Source organism: Macaca nemestrina, chromosome 14, assembly GCF_043159975.1.
Source record: "Macaca nemestrina isolate mMacNem1 chromosome 14, mMacNem.hap1, whole genome shotgun sequence".
In the NCBI taxonomy this organism is placed as follows: Eukaryota; Metazoa; Chordata; class Mammalia; order Primates; family Cercopithecidae; genus Macaca; species Macaca nemestrina.
This window is the reverse complement of record NC_092138.1, coordinates 14,013,207-14,035,134: the sequence shown is the minus strand read 5'-3', so window position 1 is coordinate 14,035,134 and position 21,928 is coordinate 14,013,207. Positions and strand designations below refer to the sequence as shown.

General features: G+C 40.3%; 1 protein-coding gene across 5 annotated transcripts in view; it reads left to right on the top strand.

Moving 5' to 3' along the window:
- Positions 1-21,928, top strand: part of LOC105498752 (RecQ mediated genome instability 1) — a 138,613-nt gene that overhangs the window by 45,498 nt on the left and 71,187 nt on the right. Inside the window, exons 4-5 of one of the 5 annotated variants that reach the window (XR_011612375.1) lie at positions 4,197-4,299; positions 7,379-9,637. The exons of 2 other annotated variants lie outside the window; for them this stretch is intronic. The gene's annotated coding sequence lies outside the window, so the exon portion shown is untranslated. Of the gene's footprint in view, positions 1-4,192; positions 4,300-7,378; positions 9,638-21,928 lie in introns of those variants that run through there. 2 more of the 5 variants (XR_011612377.1, XR_011612379.1) reach the window with 2 other exon arrangements.

Sequence of the window (21,928 nt, the reverse complement as noted above, 5' to 3'; positions counted from 1 at the left end):
TGAGTTGAGATCACACCACTGCACTCCAGCCTGGTGACAGAGCCAGACTCTGTCTCAGGAAAAAAAAAAAAAAAAAAAAGAATGAGCCAATAGAAGGATTGACTTTGAACTTTTCATACTTGAATGGGCTTGTTGGCCAACAGTGCCCCGTTTAGCTGCCCTAATTCTCTTCCTAGATGGTTCAATAAACTTCTTTATAGAAAATCGCTTTCAGGGTTTTTTGTTTGTTTGTTTTTTTGAGACGGAGTCTCACTCTGTCACCCCGGCTGGAGTGCGGTGGTGCAGTCTCGGCTCACTGCAAGCTCCGCCTCCTGGGTTCACGCCATTCTCTTGCCTCAGCCTCCAGAGTAGCTGGGACTACAGAGACCCGCCACCACACCTGGCTAATTTTTTGTATTTTTAGTAGAGATGGGGTTTCACCATGTTAGCCAGGATGATCTCCATCTCCTGACCTCATGATCCACCCGCCTCGGCCTCCCAAAGTGTTGGGATTATAGGCGTGAACCACAGTGCCCGGCCTATTACTATTATTTTCTGCCTGGAGAACAATCACCTTGATGGATGTTTTGCTTACTGGTTTGTGGGAGTGGAGTGGGTGCTTTTTATATACTCTATATTATTCAGGCTGTTTTAGTCCATTTTCTATTGATATAACAGAATACCACAGACTGGGTAATTTGTAAAGAAAAGAAGTTTATTCATTCACAATTCTGGAGGCTAGGGAGTCCAAGAGCTTGGCTCTGGCATCTGGTGAGGACCATCTCGCGGCAGAAGGGTGGAAGGCAGAAGTGAGCACGCAAGACAGAGAAAGGAAATCTGGCCAAACCCCCTCATTCTAATTAAGAATCTGCTCCTGAGACAGCAGATTCGCTCCCATGATAATAGTGGTAGTCCATTCATGAAGGTGGAGCCCTCAAGACCTAATCATCTCTTAAAGTTTCACCTCTTAATACTGTTACATGGACAATTAAATTTCTTTCTCTCTCTCTTTTTTTTTTTTTTTTTTTACTTTTTTTTTTTTGAGACGGAGTCTTGCTCTGTTGCCCAGGCTGGAGTGCAGTGGCGCGATCTCGGCTCACTGCAAGCTCCACCTCCCGGGTTCACGCCATTCTCCTGCCTCAGCCTCCCGAGTAGCTGGGACTACAGGCGCCCACAACCGCGCCCGGCTAATTTTTTTTGTATTTTTAGTAGAGACGGGGTTTCACCGTGGTCTCGATCTCCTGACCTTGTGATCCGCCCGCCTCGGCCTCCCAAAGTGCTGGGATTACGCGTGAGCCACCGCGCCCGGCTCTCTCTCTTTTTTTTAGACAGAGTCTTGTTCTGTCACCCAGGCTGGAGCTGGAGTGCGGTGGCATGATCTTGGCTCACTGCAACCTCCGCCTCCTGGGTTCAAGCAATTCTCCTGCCTCAGCCTCCCGAGAAGTTGAGATTATGGGCATGCACCACCATGCCCAGCTAATGTTAGTATTTTTAGTAAAGACAGGGTTTCGCCATGGTGACCAGGCTGCTGTTGAACTCCTAACCTCAAGTGATCCACCTACCTCAGCCTCCCAAAGTGCTGGAATTACAGGTGTGAGTCACCGCACACAGTTGGACAATTAAATTTCAACATGTGTTTTGCGGGGACATTCAAACCATAGCACATGCTTTAAATAATAACCCTGCTTTCATTCCCAGGTCTCATTCCTCTTGACCATCCTAACTGAATTTTCTGAATCTAAGCATTTGAAGTTTCTCCAGATAAGATTGGTGTGCTCTTCCACTGGGGAGCCTTTTCCACTTTTACACACCGTCACACAGGCTGGAGTACAGTGGTTTGATCGTAGCTCATTGCAGCCTCTAACTCCTGGGCTCAAAGGGTCCTCCTGCCTCAGTCTCCTGGGTACCATGCCCGGCTACTTTTTATTATTATTATTTTTTTCTTCTTGATACAAAGTCTTGCTCTGTTGCTCAGGCTGGAGTGCAGTGGCACGATCTCAGCTCACTGCAACCTCCGTCTCAAGGGTTCAAGCAATTCTCCTGTCTCAGCCACCTGACTAGTTGAGTTTACAGGCATGCGACACCATGCCCAGCTATTTTTTTTTTTTTTTTGTATTTTTAGTAGACATGGGCTTTTGCCATGTTGGCCAGGCTGGTCTCGAATTCTGGCCTTAAGTGATCCTCCCTCTTTAGCCTTCCAAATAGCTGGGATTATAGGCACTGCTCCTGGCTATGCACTCATTTTCTAAGTAGTGGTTCCTTCTTTATCAGTGCTTTATCAGTGATCAGTCCTCCAAACTCAGTGTTTTCCAAAAGCTTGATAAAAATCACTTGTTTGCTGATGGCTTTCCTTTCTTTCTCTTCAATATTGCACTTTTATACCCTGAAAATAACTTTTACTGTCATTTTAATAAAGTTTCAGGAGGGACTAACAAAAAGCTTGTAGCTCTTCCATCATCTTAAACAGGAAAAAATCTCATTTAATTTTTAGAACAATCCGCTGGGCGCGGTGGCTCACGCCTGTAATCCCAGCACTTTGGGAGGCCAAGGCGGGCGGATCACGAGGTCGGGAGATCAAGACCATCCTGGCTAACACGGTGAAACCCTGTCTCTACTAAAAATACAAAAAATTAGCCAGGCGTGGTGGCGGGCGCCTGTAGTCCCAGCTACTTGGGAGGCGGAGGCAGGAGAATGGCGTGAACCTGGGAGGCAGAGTTTGCAGTGAGCAGAGATCACGCCCATTGCACTCCAGCCTGGGCACAGAGCAAGACTCTGTCTCAAAATAAGATAAAATAAATTTTTAGAACAATCCTATATCATGTTATTTTACAGAGTTGGGAACATTGGCCCAAGGAAACTAAATATTAATAGATATCTCTAAACCAAGTAAGTTATTCAGTGATGGAGCAGGGAATAAATCCCAGGAAATCCACTCTAGTGATTCATCGTCTTGTTTTTTCTCTAAGTTTATTAGTATAAAATTCTAAGGCCATATTTACCAATATCCTAGGAGGTAACAGAAATATTGAGTCCTGAACAATTTCATTTTAAGAGACCTGGGAAATACCTAGTTAAGTATGTACCTAATTAACTGTGTTTGAGAGATGATTTTAAAATGAATCAAGTTATCTTTTCTCTGGATTGTCCAGCTTTGCATTCCTTATATTTAGTCATTAATTGCTACATGTTATTTGACTTCTTTGGAACTGTTTCTAAGTATTTTAAAATATTTTCAATCAGAAGCAATGGAAAAGAACAATATCATTCAGAGAAATGGGTAACAACTGGAAAGGGAAAGTGGAATGGTTTAAAGTGGCACACATAAAAGATGTTTGTTCTTACATCCTTTTCCACTGAAGTCTTACTCTTTTTTTTTTTTTTTTGAGACTGAGTCTCGCTCTGTCCCCCAGGCTGGAGTGCAGTGGCGCAATCTTGGCTCACTGCAAGCTCTGCCTCCCGGGTTCACGCCATTCTCCTGCCTCAGCTTCCTGAGTAACTGAGACTACAAGCGCCCGCCACCACGGCCAGCTAATTTTTTGTATTTTTAGTAGAGACAGGGTTTCTACAATGTTAGCCAGGATGGTCTTGATCTCCTGACCTCGTGATCTGCCCACCATAGCCTCCCAAAGTGATGAAATTACAGGCGTAAGCCACCAGGCCTGGCCTTGAAGTCTTATTCTTAAGGGACTTGTATGAAAGAGAATATGTCAGACAGGCCATGCTAAGACTGATTAATACTTTCCAGCAAATACTGCCTTATATACGCGAGTGCAGATATTTTCTGGAACTTCTATGTTTGAATATAGTAATCTATACATGCTGTACTGGAAACCTGTCTTTGACTTTCTATTCAATTGTGCCATTGAGAATAGACGAGTCATGTTTCTCGGACCTTCAGTTTTCTTATTCAGTCAAAATACTGGACCAGATGACCTCCAAGACCTCATCCTTCCATAAAATTCCGTGATTATATTACTTAGACCTTCTTACTTTATTTTTAGTGGTTCATAATATGTCTTTTGATCAATACCTTAAAGTATAATTTACATAGGTTTAAATATACAAGTTTTAAATGTATTGCTCAATGGCTTAATAAAAATAGCTTTATTGGGATATAATTAACATGCCACAAAATTCACCTGTTTAATGTGTACAATTCAATGATTTTTAGTGTATTTACAGAGATTTTTTTTTTTTTTTTTTTTTTTTTGAGACAGAGTTTCGCTCTTATTGCCCACGCTGGAGTGCAATGGCACAATCTTGGCTCACTGCAAGCTCTGCCTCCTGGGTTAAAGCAATTCTCCTGCCTCAGGCTCCTGAGTGAGTAACTGGGATTACAGGCATGCGCCACCACGCCCTGCTAATTTTGTATTTTTAGTAGAGACGGGGTTTCTCCATGTTGGTCAGGCTGGTTTCTTAACTCCTGACCTCAGGTGATCCGCTCGCCTTGGCCTCCCAAAGTGCTGGGATTACAGGCATGAGCCACCGCATATGGCCTATATTTACAGATTTTTATACCCATCACCGTAGTCTAATTTTAGAAAATTTTTATCACCCTAAAAGAAACCTGGTGCCCATTAGCAGTCGCTCCTGTCCTCCCTTTCCCTTTACTCTGCCAGTTCTTGGGAACCACTGGTCTACTTGCTCTTTCCATATATTTTATGTTTGTCTATTTTGGCCCTTGTTTTTTTTTTTTTTTTTTTTTTCTTTGAGTCTAGGTCTCGCTCGGTTACCCAGGCTAGAGTGCAGTGGTGACATCATGGCTCACCACAGTATTCTGGCCCTTTCATAGGAATGAAATTTTACAACGTGTCATCTTTTGTGACTGACTTCTTTCATTTGGCATAATTTTTTCAAGATTCATCTGTGTTGTAGCAAGAATCAACACTTCATTCCTTTTTGTTGCCAAATAGTGTTCATTTTGTGTATGTACCACATTTTATTTATCCATTCGTCAGTTAATGAAAATTTAGGCTGTTTCCACTTTTGGTTGTTATGAATAATGCTGCTATGAACAATTGTGTTCGTGTGGACATGTGTTTCTATTTCTCTTGGGTACATACCAGGAGAATTGCTGGGTCATATGGTTCTCTACTTTTAATATTTTGAGGCATTGCCAAACTGTTTTCCAGAGTGGTTGCACCGTTTTACATTCCCATTAACATGTATAAGGATTTCCATTTCTCCACATCTTTGCTAACAATTATTACTAAGTTTTTTGTTGTTGTTGTTTTGAGATGGAGTTTAGCTCTTTTTGCCCAGGCTGGAGTGCAATGGCGTGACCTTGGCTCGCTGCAACCTCCGCCTCCCAGGTTCAAGGGATCCTCTTACCACAGCCTCCCAAGTAGCTAGGATTACAGGTGTGCACCACCATGCCTGGCTAATTTTTGTATTTTTTGTAGAGATGGAGTTTCACCATGTTGGTCAGGCTATTTTTGAACATCTGACCTCAAGTGATCTGCCTGCCTTGGCCTCCCAAAATGCTGGCATTACAGATGTGAGCCACTGCACCCAGCCAATTATTACTAAGCATTAAAATTAATATTATCTTTTTGATTATAGCCATTCTAATAGGTGTGAAGTGGTATGACTTTTAAGTTATCTACCTCTTTGTGACCTCCACCTAGATAAGAATATGTGATGTTTCTGTTCCTCCTGAAAGTTTCTTTGGTACCTTTCTTCAGTAGACACTAGGTGCCTGCCCCTGAGTAACTACTCTTCTGACATCTACCCACTGTAGATTAGTTTTGCCTGTTCTTGAATTTCATATAAATGGAACCAAACAGTATGTAGAATTTATATATCAAAGCACATGAATGTTCATAGCAGCATTATTCATAGTAGCCAAAAAGTGGGAGCAACTCAAGTGTCTATCAACTGATGAATGAATGAATAAATGACATATGGTATATCCATAAAATGGAACACTGACATAACTTAAAAGTACAACCTAAAGTAGCAAGTTGATGTAGAAGCTGCAGCAAATTACCCAGAAAGTCTAGCTAAGATCATAGATAAAGGTGGCTACACTAAAGGAAATTTCAATGTAGACAAAACAGCCTTAAATTGGAAGTAGATGCTATCTAGAATTTGTATGGCTAGAGAGGAGAAGTCAACACCTAGCTTTAAAGTTCAAAAGACAGGCTGACGTTCTTGTTAGGGGCTAATGCAATTGGTGACATGTGGTTGAAGCTGATGCTCATTTATCATGTTTAAAATCCTGGGGCCCTTAAGAATTACATTGGCCAAGTGTAGGGACTAACACCTGTAATCCCAGCATTTTGGGAGGCTGAGGTGGGCAGATTACTTGAGTCTAGGAGTTCAAGACCAGCCTGGGTACCATGGCGAAAACGTCTCTACAAAATATACAACAATTAGCCAGGTGTGGGTGTGCCTGTGGTCCAAGCTACTTGGGAGACTGAGGTGGGAGGATCACCTGAGCCCGGGGAAGTCAAGGCTGCAGTGAGCCATGATGGTACCATTCCAGCCTGGGCAACAGTGAGACTCTATCTCAAAGAGGGAGAATTATTTTAAGTCTACTCTACCTGTGTTCTATACATGGAACAACAAAGCCCAAATGACAACACATCTGTTGACAGCATAATTTACTAAATAATTTAAGTCCACTGTTGAAACCTATTCCTCAGAAAAAAAATATTCTTTTCAAAATATCACTGTTCATTGACATTGCACCTGGTCAACCAACGTTCTAATGGAGATGTATAAGGAGATTAATATTTTCATGCCTGCTAACACAATATCCATTCTGTAGCTCATGGATTAAGGAATAATTTTTCCTTGATCTTAATTTTTCCTTCTCCTCCTCCTCCTCCTCCTCCTCCTCCTCCTCCTCCTTTTTCTTCTTCTTCTTTATTTGAGAGTCTCACTCTGTCACCCAGGCTGCAGGGGATGATCTTGGTTCTGCAAGAATCTCCGACTGCAGAATCCAGATTCAACCTCCGACTCCCGGATCCGGATTCAAGCGATTATCCTGCCTCAGCCCCCTGAGTAGCTGGGATTATAGGCGTGTGCCACCACACCTGGCTAATTTTTATATTTTTAATAGAGACAGGGTTTCACCAATTTGGCTGGGCTGGTCTTGAACTCCTGATCTCGCGATCCAAACACCTAGACTTCCTAAAGTGCTGGGATTACAGGCGTGAGCTATCGCACTTGGCCAAGTCTTATTATTTAAGAAATACATCTCATAAGGCTATAGCTGCCTTAGATAGTGATTCCTCTGATGGATCTGAGCAAAGTGAATTGAAAATTTTCTGGAAAGGATTCACCATTCTAGATGCCATTAAGAACATTTATGATTCATAGGAGGAGGTGAAAATATCAACATTAACAGCAGTTTGGAAGAAGTTGATTCCAACTCTCATGGATGACTTTGCAGGGCTCAAAACTTCACTGGAGGAAGAAACTGCAGAGGTGGTGGAAGTAGCAAGATAACTAGAATTAGAAGTGGAGACTGAAGATCTGACTGAATTGCTGCAATTTCATAATAAAACTTGAAAGGATAAGGAGTTGCTTTTTATGGATGAGCAAAGAAAGTGATTTTTTGAGATGGACTCTACTCCTGGTGAGGATGCTACAAATGTTGAGATGATAACAAAAGATTTAGAACAGTACATAAACTTAGATGATAAAGCAGTGGCAGGGATTAAGAGGATTGACTTCAATTCTGAAAGAATTTCTACAGTAAGTAAAATGCTATCAAACAGCATTGCATGCTACAGAGAAATCTGTCATGAAAGGAGGAGTCAATTGATGTGGCAGACTTCATCGTTGTCTTATTTTAGAAATTGCCTTAGCCACCACCCTGATTAGTCAGCAACCATCAACATCCAGGCAGGGCTGGGCGTGGTAGCTCACACGTGTAGTCCCAGCATTTTTTCAGGCCAACATGGGAGGATCGCTTGAGGCCTGGCATTTGAGACCAGCTTGGGCAACAAAGGGAGACCTTGTCTCTACAAATAAATAAATAAATAAATAAATAAAAATTTAGCTGGGCATGGTGGTGCACACCTGTGGTCTCAGCTATTCAGGAGGCTGATGTGGGAGGATCACGTGAGCCCCAGAAGTTGAGACTCGCAGTGGGTTATGATCGCACCACTGCACTCCAGCCTGGGTGACAGAGCGAAACCCTGTCTCTAAAATTAAAAAAAATAAATAAATAAAATCAAGGCAAGACCCTCTACCAGCAAAAAGATTCTTTCTTGCTTGCTGAAGGCTTAGCTGACCAGTAGCATTTTTTAGCAACACAGTATCTTAAAATTAAGGTATGTACATTTTTTAAAGATGTAGTGCTGTCGTATATTTAATAGACTACAGTATCGTGTAAACATATTTTTTTGCGGGGGTGGTGAAACAGGGTCTCGCTTTGTCACCCAGGCTGGAGTGCAGTGGCATAATCTCAGCTCACTGCAACCTCTGCCTCCCAGGGTCAAGCAATCCTCCTTCCTCAGCCTCCCGAGTAGCTGGGACTACAGGTATGCATCACCACACCCGGCTAATTGTTTGTATTTTTTGTAGAGATAGGGTTTCATGGTGTTGCCCAGGATGGTCTCAAACTCCTAGGCTCAAGTGATCCACCTGCCTCAGTCTCTCAAAGTGCTGGGATTATAGGCATGAACCACCGCACCAGGCTGTAAGCATAATTTTTATAAGCACTGGGAAACAAATTTGTGTGACTTGCTTTATTGTGATGTTTGCTTTATTGCAGTGCTCTGGAACTGAACCTGCAGTATCTCCAAGACATGTCTGTAATGTGTACTCTTTTGTGTCTGGTTTCTTTCACTTAGCATAATGATTTTGAGGGTTAAGCATGTTGTGTATCCAGGCATATATCAATATTTCATTCCTTTTTGTTGTTAAGTAGTATTCCATTGTATGGATGTACCACATTTTGTTTATCCATTCATCTGTTGATGGATATTTGAATTATTTTCAGTTTTTGGTTATTGTTAATAAAGCTACTTTAAACATTTGTGTGGGGCATAGACTTTCATTTCTCTTAGGTACATACTGAAGAGTAGAATGGTAGGATTATATCGCAGACATGCTTAATTTGATAAGGAATGCCAGGTTTCCAAAATGACAATATTGTTTTGCATTCCCATGGGCAGTATATAGAGTTTTCTTAGGACCTTTTAAACAAATGTTTATATAGGTAGTTCATTTTTGTTGTAGAAATACTAAAAAGTATATAAGAGTAAAGAAATGCATCACTTAAAATTTTACTACAAGATGTAACATTGTGGAGTATATTATTCTTTTTTTTTATTATTATACTTTAAGTTCTAGGGTACATGTGCACAATGTGCAGGTTTGTTACATATGTATACATGTGCCATGTTGGTGTGCTGCACCCATTAACTCGTCATTTACATTAGGTATATCTCCTCATGCTATCCCTCACCCCCCCCCCGGAGTATATTATTCTTAACTTTTTTTCTACCTATGCTATTTAAAATAAAACCTTATACTGTATGTACTTCTCTGCATTTTGCTTTTTCCATGTAACGTGGGACTAGATTTTCTGTTTCAATAAATATACATTTAAACCATCATTTGAAATAGCTGCAGAGTATTCTGTTACATCAGTGCAGGACATACTGAAACTAGCCATTTGGTTTTTGTTGGACCTTTAGGTTGTTTGCTTCTTCTCATCGTTATAAATAATATGACAATGGACATTGTTGTAAAAATAAAGTTGTATATTTCATTTCATTTCTTTTCTTTTCTTTTTTGAGACAGGGTCTCCCTGTGTTGCACCCAGGCTAGAGTAGAGTGGCACGATCTCAATTCACTGCAACCTCCACCTCCCGGGTTTAAACACTTCTCCTGCCTCAGCCTCCCGAGTAGCTGGGATTACAAGCGCTTGCCACCACGCCTGGCTAATTTTTTTTTATTTTTAGTAGAGACAGGGTTTCACCATGTTGGACAGGCTGGTCTCGAACTCCTAACCTCCCAAAGTGCTGAGATTACAGGCGTGAGCCACTGCACCTGGCCAGAATTGTATTATTTTTCTATAATTCTTTTTTTTTTTTTTTTTTGAGACAGAGTCTCGCTCTGTCACCCAGACTGGAGTGCAGTGGCGTCATCTCGGCTCACTGTAAGCTCTGCCTGCTGGGTTACGCCATTCTCCTACCTCAGCCTCCCGAGTAGCTGGGACTACAGGCGCCGGCCACCATGCCCGGCTAATTTTTTTGTATTTTTAGTACAGATGGGGTTTCACTGTGTTAGCCAAGATGGTCTTGATCTCCTGACCTTGTGATCCGCCTGCCTCGGCCTCCCAAAGTGCTGGGACTACAGGCATGAGCCACTGCGCCCGGCCTATAATTCTTTCTTCGTGATAAACTCCAAGGAGGATTGCTGGCTCCAAATATACACAAATTTTGAAGGCTTTTGATACCTCACGCCTAATTGCCTTCTTGTTCTGTTTTCTTTTTCTACTAGTTTTGTGACCTTGGATATGTTACCTAATGTTTTTGAGCATCAGTTTCCTCATCCATAAAATGGAGATAATAGAAGAATACATTGTTTTAAAATATTTAGTATAGTGTCTCACATATGGTAAGTACTCAGTGACAGCTATTACTACTTTAAAAAATTATTACAGTTAATACTATTACCTGGAGTATTTAAGAGTTCAGGACTTCTAACCTCTCAAATACTTATACAAAATATTATTATTTAAGAAATACCTTTGTTGGCCGGGCGCGGTGGCTCACGCCTGTAATCCCAGCACTTTGGGAGGCCGAGACGGGCGGATCACGAGGTCAAGAGATCGAGACCATCCTGGCTAACACGGTGAAACCCCATCTCTACTAAAAAATACAAAAAAAAAAAAAACTAGCCGGGCGAGGTGGCGGGCGCCTGTAGTCCCAGCTACTCGGGAGGCTGAGGCAGGAGAATGGCGTGAACCCGGGAGGCGGAGCTTGCAGTGAGCTGAGATCCGGCCACTGCACTCCAGCCTGGGTGACAGAGCGAGACTCCGTCTCAAAAAAAAAAAAAAAAAAGAAATACCTTTGTCAATCTGATCATTTGTATTTCTTCTGTGAATTATTTATAAATATTCCTTGATGATGATTTTAAATATTTCTCAAATGTTGGGATGAACAATAGGATACTAAGTTTTTGGAACTGTCTCTGATAATTAGGAGTGAGAGACAGGTGACTGTCCCATACATAAATCCAATAAATTTGGTACTACTCTGTTTATGTATTTGTAAATTCATGCTGTTGGTATTCATTGAAGCTTTGAGATTTGGGGCAGCAGATCTATAATGCATTTAGGACCCGATATAAATCAACTTTAACTATGTATTTGATGTTATTGGTTTTCTGTGATTACCTGATTCTTTATGTCAATTTTATGGGACCTCGATGCTAATAAAATGAAACAGAGTTTTCTAAGCCCAAGTTTATTTAATCTTTTTTTTTTTTATTTTTAAGATGGAGTCTGGCTTTGTTGCCCAGGCTGGAATGCAGCGATGTGATCTTGGCTCACTGCGACCTCTCCCTCCTGGGTTCAAGCGATTCTCCTGCCTCAGCCTCCTGAGTAGCTGGGACTACAGGCGTCCGCCACCATGCTCAGCTACTTTTTTGTATTTTTAGTAGAGATGGGGTTTCACTGTATTAGCCAGGATGGTCTTGATCTACTGACCTCGTGATCTGCCTGCCTTGGCCTCCCGAAGTGTTGGGATTACAGGCGTGAGCCACTGCACCCGGCCACTAAATATTATTGAGCTATTTACTCAAGAGGTTTTAAATTTTTTAACATTTAACTCTGAGTGGACATAGGGGAAGTAGAGCTAGAAAATGGAAAAGGAATGGAAAAGAAGTCTATCAAGTATTTCTGTTTTGGCTTTTAGTTGGAGTTAGCTAACTTTTGGAAGGGGGAACAAGTTCCTGACTCCTGCCTTTCTGTAATGGCATAAAAATGTAGCTAAGGTGTATGGAGAAGGTACCTCCTGATCAGATCTTCTCTCCCAAATCATCCTGAGTATGCCAAAACAAAAACAAAACACAAATGAAGCAAAACAAAAACAATCCTTTCCCTTTTCCTACCACTCCAGAGATTTAAGACATTAGTTTATTAAAGTGCCTTTTAAAATCAGTCTGTTAAAATCCACACCTTAATGTGAATTGCAGAACTATAATTAGACGTTCCACTTTCAACTTTTTAATAAGGATTTTTGCTGACTGGTGACCCAGAGCTAATATTGGAGGAAGTGGTCAGTTGGAAGAAGGCCGATCTGCTCCAGTGTCACAGGGAGTTTTGGCTGTTAGGGTGTGGTTTTTAGGGTGTGTGTTCTCAGCAATTGACTAATTTCTTTGAGCCTTAGTTTTCTCACTGGTAAAGTTGGGGTGATGATTTATCAGGCCTGTAGTCTTGTGAGTCTCAAGTGAGATGCAGTATGCAAATGCCTTGAACACTTAAAAATCACTGTTACCATTCTGGCACCAGATTTTGAGTGTTCTCCCACATAAGTAATAAATCACCTTCTCAGAGGGGAGAAGTTAAGTAGAGACGGGGTTTCACTGTTGGCCAGGCTGGTCTCAAACTCCTGACCTCGGGTGATCTGCCTGCGTTGGCCTCCTGAAGTGCTGGGATTACAGGTGTGAGCCACTGCGCCTGGCTTCCAAGCTCATCTTGAACATTTACTGCCCCAGACCTGGAATCTACCATTACTGTCAGGAACCCTTGCTTCTTTTAGTGGAAAATGATATGTAAAGACCATAATCTGGGCACTAGGGACATTCACTGCTATAGGAATTGTTATTTTTACAGATGTTTACAGGGTGAAGGCCAGGAAATGTTTAATCCCTTTTAATTTTTTTAAAGATAAAATATACCATGAGAATGTACTGATATTTTCCTTTATTTTATTTTATTTTATTTTATTTTATTTTATTTTTTTGAGAAAAGGTGTCGCTCTGTCATCCAGGAGGGAGTGGAGCGGTGCAATCACGGCTCACTTCAGCCTTGACCTCCTCTGCTGAAATGGCACTCCCACCTCAGCCTCTCGAGTTGCTGGGACTACAGGCACACGCCATCAGGCCCAGCTACATGAGATACTTTGATTCAGGCATGTAATAAGCAGTAATCACATCATGGAAAATGGAGTATCCATCCCCTCAAGCATTTATTCTTTGTATTACAAACAATCCAATTATACTCTTTAAGTTATTTTTTGATGTACAATTAAATTATTGATGACTGTAGTCACCCTGTTGTGCTGTCAAATAGTAAATCTTATTCATTATTTCTAACTATTTTTTTGAACGCATTAACTACTCCTACTTACCCCCGGCCTCCCCATTACCCTTCCCAGCCTCTGGTAACCATTCTTCTACTCTCCATCTCCATGAATTCAACTGTTTTGAGTTTTCTCACTCAAATAAGTGAGAACATGTGAAGTTTGTTTTTCCGTGTCTGACTTATTTCACTTCACATAATAACCTTCACTTCCATCCGTGTTGTTGCAGTGACTGGATCCCATTTTTTTAATGGCTGAATAGAAGTCCATTGTATATAATTGCCACATTTTCTTTATCCATTCATCTGTTGATAGACACTTAGGTTGCTTCCTAATCTTGGTTATTGTGAATAGTGCTGCAACAAACATAGCAGTGCAGATATCTCTTCAATATATTCATCTCTTTTCTTTTGGATATATAGCTGGCAATGGGATTGCTGGATCATATGGTATATGATCTGTTTTTAGTATATTTTTTAGTATTTTTTTTTAGTATATTTTTTAGTATATTTTTTCAATTTTTTTATTTTTATTTTTTGTGGGTACTAGTAGGTGTATATATTTATGGCTACATGAGTTGTTCTGATACAGGCATGCAATGTGAAATAAGTACACCGTAAAGAATGGGGTATCCATTCCCTCAAGCATTTATCCATTGAGTTGTAGAAATGCAATTACATTCTTAAGTTATTTTAAAATGTGCAATGAAGTTATTGACTATAGTCACCCTGTCGTGTGATCAAATAGTAGGTCTTATTTACTAGTTCTAGCTATTTTTTTGTACCCATTAACCATCCCACCTCCCCCTACCTCCCCCCACTACCCTTCCCAGACTCTGATAACCATCCTTGTACCCTATATGTCCATGAGTTCAATTGTTTTGACTTTTAGATCCCATAAGTAAGTGAGAACATGTGATGTTTGTCTTTCTGTACCTGGCTTATTTCACCTAACATAATGACATGCAGTTCCATCAAAGTCATTGCAAATGACTAGATCTCATTCTTTTTTAAGAGTGACTAGTACTCCACTGTGTATAATTACCACATTTTCTTTATCCATTCATCTGTTGATGGACACTTAAGTTGGTTCCAAATCTTAACTATTGTAAACAGTGCTGCAACTAACATAGGAGTGTGGATATCTCTTCGATACACTGATTTCCTTTCTTTTGGGTATATACCCAGCAGTGGGATTCCTGGATCATCTGGTAGCTCAATTTTTAATTTTGTGAGGAACCTGCAAACCGTTGTCCGTAGTGGCTGTACTAATTTACATTTCCATCAACAATGTACAAGGGTTCCCTTTTCTTTACATCCTCTCCAGCATTTGTTCTTGCCTGTCTTTTGGGTGTAAGGTATTTTAACTGGGGTGAGATGATATCTCATTATAGTTTTGATTTGCATTTCTTTGATGATCATTGATGTTGAGCACTGTTTCATAGGCCTTTTGTTTGCCATTTGTATGTATTCTTTTAAAAAATGTCTATTCAAATCTTTTGCCCATTTTCTGATCGGATTATTAGATTTTTCCCAGTAGAGTTTAAACTCCTTGTATATTCTGGTTATTAATCCTTGTCAGATAGGTAGTTTGCAAATATTTTCTTCCATTCTGTAGGTTGTCTCTTCACTTTGTTGATTGTTTCCCTTGCTGTGCAGAAGCTTTTTAACCATCTCATTTGTCCATTTTGTCTTTGATTGCCTGTGCTTATGGGGTATTACTCAAGAAATTGTTACCTAGATAAATGTCCTGGAAGGTTTCTCCAATGTTTTCTTGTAGTAGTTTCATAGTTTGAGGTCTTAGATTTAAGTTTTTAATCCATATTAATTTGATTTTTGTATATAGTGGAGAGATAGGTATCTAGTTTTATTCTTTTGCATAAGGATATCCAGTTTTTTCAGTGCTATTTATTGAAGAGACTATCCTTTCTCCAGTGTATGTTCTTGGCACCTTTGTCAAAAAATGAGTTCACTGTAGATGTGTGGATTTGTTTATTGGTTTTCTATTCTGTTCCATTGGTCTATGTGTCTGTTTTTATGCAATAGCTTTGGCTATTCTGGGTCTTTTGTGATTCCATATAAATTTTAGGATTGTTTTTTCTATTTCTGTGAAGAATGTCATTGATATTTTGATAGGAATTGCATTGAATCTGTAGAGTGCTTTGGGTAGTATGGACATTTTAACAATATTGATTATTTTGATTCGTGAACATAGGATCTTTCGATTTTTTGTGTACCCTTTGATTTCTTTCATCAGTGTTTTATAGTTTTCCTTGTAGAGGTCTTTCCCTTCTTCAGTTAATTCCTAGGTATTTAATTTTATTGTGGTGATTTTTTTTTAATGGGATTACTTTTTTATTTCTTTTTCAAATTGTTCACTGTTGGCATATGGAAGTGCTACTGATTTTTGTATGTTACTTTTGTATCCTGCAACTTTATTGAATTTATCAGTTCTAATAGTATTTTGGTAGAGTCTTTAGGTTTTTCCAAATATAAGATCGTATCATCTGTAAACAAGGATAATTTGACTTCTTCCTTTCCAATTTGAATGCCCTTTATTTCTTTCTCTTGTGTGATTGCCCTAGCTATGACTTCCAGTACTATGTTGAATAACAGTGGTGAAAGTGGACATCCTTGTCGTGTTCCAGATCACAGGAAAGTCTTTCAGTTTTCCCCTCTTGAGAATGATACTAGCTGTGGGTCTGTCATACATGGCTTTTATTATGTTGAGGTATATTCCTTCTATGTGTAGTTTTTCTTAAATATATCTACCTCATCTCTCACCTTCCATGTGTAGTTTTTGAGAGTTTTTATCATGAAAAGACAATGTTTTTCTGCATCTATTGAGAAAATCATATGGTGGTGTCCTTTATTCGGTGGATGTGATGTATCATATTTACTGATTTTTGTATGTTGATCCACCCTTGCATATCTGAGATAAATCCCACTTGGTCATTTTTTTTTTTAATGTGCTGTTTGAGTTTTGTTTGTTAGTATTTTATGGAGAATTTTTGCATTTCTGTTCATCAGGGATATTGGCCTTTAGTTTTTTCGTTGGTGTCCTTGTTCTTGTTTGGTTTTGGTGTCAGTGTAATGCTTGCCTCATAGAATGATTTAAGGAGAACTTCTTCCTCTTTTTTTTTTTTTTAGATGGAGTCTTGCTCTGTTGCCCAGGCTGCAGTGCAGTGGCTCAATCTTGGCTCACCACAACCTCCGCCTCCCAGGTTCAAGCGATTCTCTTGCCTCAGCCTCCCAAGTAGCTGGGACTACAGGCATGTGCCACCAAGCCTGGCTAATTTTTATATTTTTAGTAGAGACGGGGTTTCACTATGTTGGCCAGTCGGGTCTCAAATTGCTGACCCTCGTGATCTGCCCTCCTCTGCCTCCCAAAGTGCTGGGATTACAGGTGTGAGCCACCACACCCGGCTGAGAACTTCTTCCTCTTAAACTTTTTGGAGTAATTTGAAGAAAATTGGTGTTCTTTTTTGAAAGCTCAGTAGAATTTGGCAGTGGAGCCATCTGGTCCTGGACTTTTCTTTTTTGGGAAACTTTTTCTTTTATTATTATACTTTAAGTTCTGGGGTACATGTGCAGAATGTGCAGGTTTGTTACATAGGTATATATGTGCCATAGTGGTTTGCTGCATCCATCAGCCCGTCATCTACATTAGGTATGTCTTCTAATGCTATCCCTCCCCCAGATCCCCACCCCCTGACAGGCCCTGGTATATGATGTCTGCCACCCCCACCACCCTGAGTCCATGTGTTCTCATTGTTCAACTCCCACTTATGAGTGAGAACATGTGGTGTTTGGTTTTCTGTCCCTGTGTTAGTTTGCTGAGAATGATGGTTTCCAGCTTCATCCACATCCTTGCAAAGGACATGAACTCATCCTTTTTTATGGCTGCATAGTATTCTATAGTGTATATGTGCCACATTTTCTTTATTCAGTCTAACATTGATGGGCATTTGGGTTGGTCCCAAGTCTTTGCTATTGTGAATAGTGCTGCCATAAACATACGTGTGCATGTGTCTTTATAGCAGAATGACTTATAATCCTTTGGGTATATACCCAGTAATGGGATTGATAGATCAAATGGTATTTCCAGTTCTACACCCTCGAGGAATCGCCACACCGTCTTCCACAATGGTTGAACTAATTTACACTCCCGCCAACAGTGTAAAAGCGTTACTATTTCTTCACATCCTCTCCAGCATCTGTTGTTTCTGACTTTTTTTTTTTTTTTTTTTTTTTTTTGAGACGGAGTCTCTCTGTCACCCAGGCTGGAGTGCAGTGGTGCAGTCTCGGCTCACTGCGAGCTCCACCTCCTGGGTTCAAGCCATTCTCCTGCCTTAGCCTCCTGAGTAGCTGGGACTATAGGTGCCCACCACCATGCCTGGCTAATTTTTTGTATTTTTAGTAGAGACGGGGTTTCACTGTGTTAACCAGGATGGTCTCTATCTCCTGACCTCGTGATCTGCCAGCCTCGGCCTCCCAAAGTGCTGGGATTACAGGCGTGAGCCACCACGCCCTGCCTCTGTTTCCTGACTTTTTAATAACTGCCATTCTAACTGACATGAGATGGTATCTCATTGTGGTTTTGATTTGCATTTCTCTAATGACCAGTTTGTTGTTTTTGCTTAGGATTGTCTTGGCTATACAGTCTCTTTTTTGGTTCCATATGAAATTTAAAGTATTTTTTTCTAATTCTGTGAAGAAAGTCAGTGGTACCTTGATGGGAATAGCACTGAATCTATAAATTACTTTGTGCAGTATGGCCATTTTCACGATATTGATTCTTCCTATCCATGAGCATGAAATGTTTTTTCATTTGTTTGTGTCCTCTCTTACTTCCTTGAGCAGTGGTTTGTATTTCTCCTTGAAGAGGTCCTTCACATCCATTGTAAGTTGTATTCCTAGGTATTTTATTCTCTTTGTAGCAATTGTGAATGGGAGCTTGCTCATGATTTGGCTCTCTGTTTGTCTATTATTGGTGTACAGGAATGCTTGTGATTTTTGCACATTCATTTTGTATGCTGAGACTTTGCTGAAGTTGCTTATCAGTTTATGGAGTTTTTGGGCTGAGACGTGGGGTTTTCTAAATATACAATCATGTCATTTGCAAACAGACAATTTAACTTCCTTTCTTCCTATTTGAATACCCTTTCTTTCTATCTCTTGCCTGATCCCCCTGGCCAGAACTTCCAATAGTATGTTGAATAGGAGTGGTGAGAGAGGGCATCCTTGTCTTGTGCTGGTTTCCAAAGGGAACGCTTTCAGTTTTTGTCCATTCAGTATGATATTGGCTGTGGGTTTGTCATATATAGCTCTTATTATTTTGAGATATGTTCCATCAGTACCTAGTTTATTGAGTGTTTTTAGCATGAAGGGGTGTTGAATTTTATCGAAGGCCTTTTCTGCATCTATTGAGATAATCATGTTGTTTTTGTCATTGGTTCTGTTGATGTGATGGATTACATTTGTTGATTTGCGTATCTTTTTGTTTGTTTGTTTTTGAGACGGAGTCTCGCTCTGCCGCCCAGGCTGGAGTGCAGTGGCTGGATCTCAGCTCACTGCAAGCTCCGCCTCCCGGGTTCACGCCATTCTCCTGCCTCAGCCTCCCGAGTAGCTGGGACTACAGGCGCCCGCCACCGCGCCCGGCTAGTTTTTTGTATTTTTTAGTAGAGACGGGGTTTCACCGTGTTAGCCAGGATGGTCTCGATCTCCTGACCTCGTGATCCGCCGGTCTCGGCCTCCCAAAGTGCTGGGATTACAGGCTTGAGCCACCGCGCCCGCCCTGATTTGCGTATCTTAAACCAGCCTTGCATCCTAGGGATGAAGCCAACTTGATCATAGTGGATAAGCTTTTTAATGTGCCGCTGGGTTCGGTTTGCCAGTATTTTATTGAGGATTTTCTCATCGATATTCATCATGGATATCGACCTGAAATATTCTTTTTTTATTGTGTCTCTGCCAGGTTTTGGTATCAGGATGATGCTGGCCTCATAAAATGAGTTAGAGAGGAGTCCCTCTTTCTCTATTTTTTTGGAATAGTTTCAGAAGGAATGGTACCAGCTCCTCTTTGTACCTCTAGAATTCGGCTGTGAATCCATCTGGTCCTTGGCATTTTTGGTTGGTAAGCTATTAATTGTTGCCTGTATTTCCTAACATGTTATTGGTCTATTCAGGGATTCAACTTCTTCCTGGTTTAGTCTTGGGAGGGTGTATGTGTCCAGGAATTTGTCCATTTCTTCTAGGTTTTCTGGTTTATTTGTGTAGAGGTGTTTATAGTATTCTCTGATGGTGGTTTGTGTTTCTGTGGGATCGGTAGTGATCTCCCCTTTATCATTTTTTATCGTGTCTACTTCTCTCTTTTCTTCCTTATTAGTCTGGCTAGCAGTCTATCTGTTTTGTTAATGTTTTTAAACAACTAGGTCCTGGATTCATTGATTTTTTTGAAGGGTTTTTGTGTCTCTATCACCTTCAATTTTGCTCTGATCTTAATTATTTATTGTCTTCTGCTAACTTTTGAATTTGTTTGCTCTTGCTTCTCTAGTTCTTTTAATTGTGATGCTAGGGTGTCAATTTTAGATTTTTCCTGCTTTCTCCTGTGGGCATTTAGTGCTATAAATTTCCCCCTAAACACTGCTTTAGTTGTGTCCCAGAAATTCTGTTCTTTTGCATTTGCTAAGGAGTGTTGTTACTTCCAATTAAATGCCCCAACTAAAAGGCACAGACTGCAAATTGGATAAAAAGGCAAGACCCATCAGTATGCTGTATTCGATTTTAGAATAAGCACTATGTGTTGCTGAGAAGAATGTATATTCTGTTGATTTGGGGTGGAGAGTTCTGTAGATGTCTATTATGTCTACTTGGTCCAGAGCTGAGTTCAAGTCCTGAATATCCTTGTTAATTTTCTGTCTTCTTGATCTGTGTAATATTGACAGTGGAGTGTTAAAATCTCCCACTATTACTGTGTGGGAGTCTAAGTCTCTTTATAGGTCTCTAAGAACTTGCTTTATGAATCTGGGTGCTCCTGTATTGGGTGAATATATATTTAATATATATTTAAGAATATATATCTTGTTGCATTGATCCCTTTACCATTATGTAATGCCCTTCTTTGTCTTTTTTGTTCTTTGTTGGTTTAAAGTCTGTTTTGTCAGAGACTAGGATAGCAATCCCTGTTTTTTTTTTTTTTTTTTTTTTTTTTGTTGTTGTTGTTTTTTTTTGCTATCCATTTGGTTGGTAAATCTTCCTCCATCCCTTTATTTTGAGCCTATGTATGTCTTTGCACGTAAGATGGGTCTCCTGAATACAGCATACTGATGGGTCTTGCCTTTTATCCAATTTGCCAGTCTGTGCCTTTCAGTTGGGGCATTTAGCTCATTTACATTTAAGGTTAACATTGTTATGTGTGTGAATTTGATCCTTTCATTATGATGCCAGCTGGTTATTTTGCCCATTAGTTGATGCAGTTTTTTTCATAGTGTTGATGGTTTTTACATTTTGGTTTGTTTTTGCAGTAGCTGGTACTGGTTTTTCCTTTCCATATTTAGTGCTTCCTTCAGGAGCTCTTGTAAGGCAGATCTGGTGGTGACAAAATCTCTCAGCCTTTGCTTGTCTGTAAAGGATTTTATTTCTCCTGCCTTTATGAAGTTTTGTTTGGCTGGATATGAGATTCTTGTCTGAAAATTCTTTTCTTTAAGAATGTTGAATATTGGTCCCTGCTGTCTTCTGGCTTGTAGGTTTTCTGCAGATAGATCTGCTGTTAGTTTGATGAGCTTTCCTTTGTGGATAACCCGGCATTTCTCTCTGGCTGCCCTTAACATTTTTTCCTTCATTTCAGCCTTGGTGAATCTGATGATTATGTGTCTTGGGGTTGCTCTTCTCGAAGAGTATCTTTGTGGTGTTCTCTGTATTTCCTGAATTTTAAAGTTGGTCTGTCTTGCTAGGTTGGGGAAGTTCTCCTGGATAATATCCTGAACTGTGCTTTCCAACTTGGTTCCATTCTCCCTGTCACTTTCAGGTATACCAATCAAACGTAGGTTTGGTCTTTTCTCATAGTCCCATATTTCTTGGAGGCTTTGTTTGGTCCTTTTCATTCTTTTTTCTCTAATCTTGTCTTCACGCTTTATTTCATTAAGTTGATCTTCAATCTCTAGTATCCTTTCTTCTGCTTGATCGATTCGGTTATTGATATTGGGTATGCTTCACAAAATTCTCATGCTGTGTTTTTCAGCTCCATCAGGTCATTTATGTTCTTCTCTAAACTGGTTATTCTAGTTAACAATTCCTCTAACCTTTTTCAAGGTTCTTAGCTTCCTTGCATTGGGTTTTCAAGGTTCTTAGCTTCCTTGCATTGGGTAACAATACGCTCCTTTAGCTTGGAGGAGTTTGTTATTACCCACTTTCTGAAGCCTACTTCTGTCAGTTGGTCAAACTCATTCTCTCTCCAGTTTTTTTCCCTTGCTAGAGAGACGTTGTGATCCTTTGGAGGAGAAGAGGCATTCTGGTTTTTGGAATTTTCAGCCTTTTTGCTCTGTTGGTGACCTTCAGGTGGAGTTTTTGCATGGTCGTCCTTTTCGTTGATGTTGATGCTATTGCCTTCCATTTGTTAGTTTTCCTTCTAGCAGTCAGGCCCCTCTTCTACAGGTCTGCTGGAGTTTGCTGGAGGTC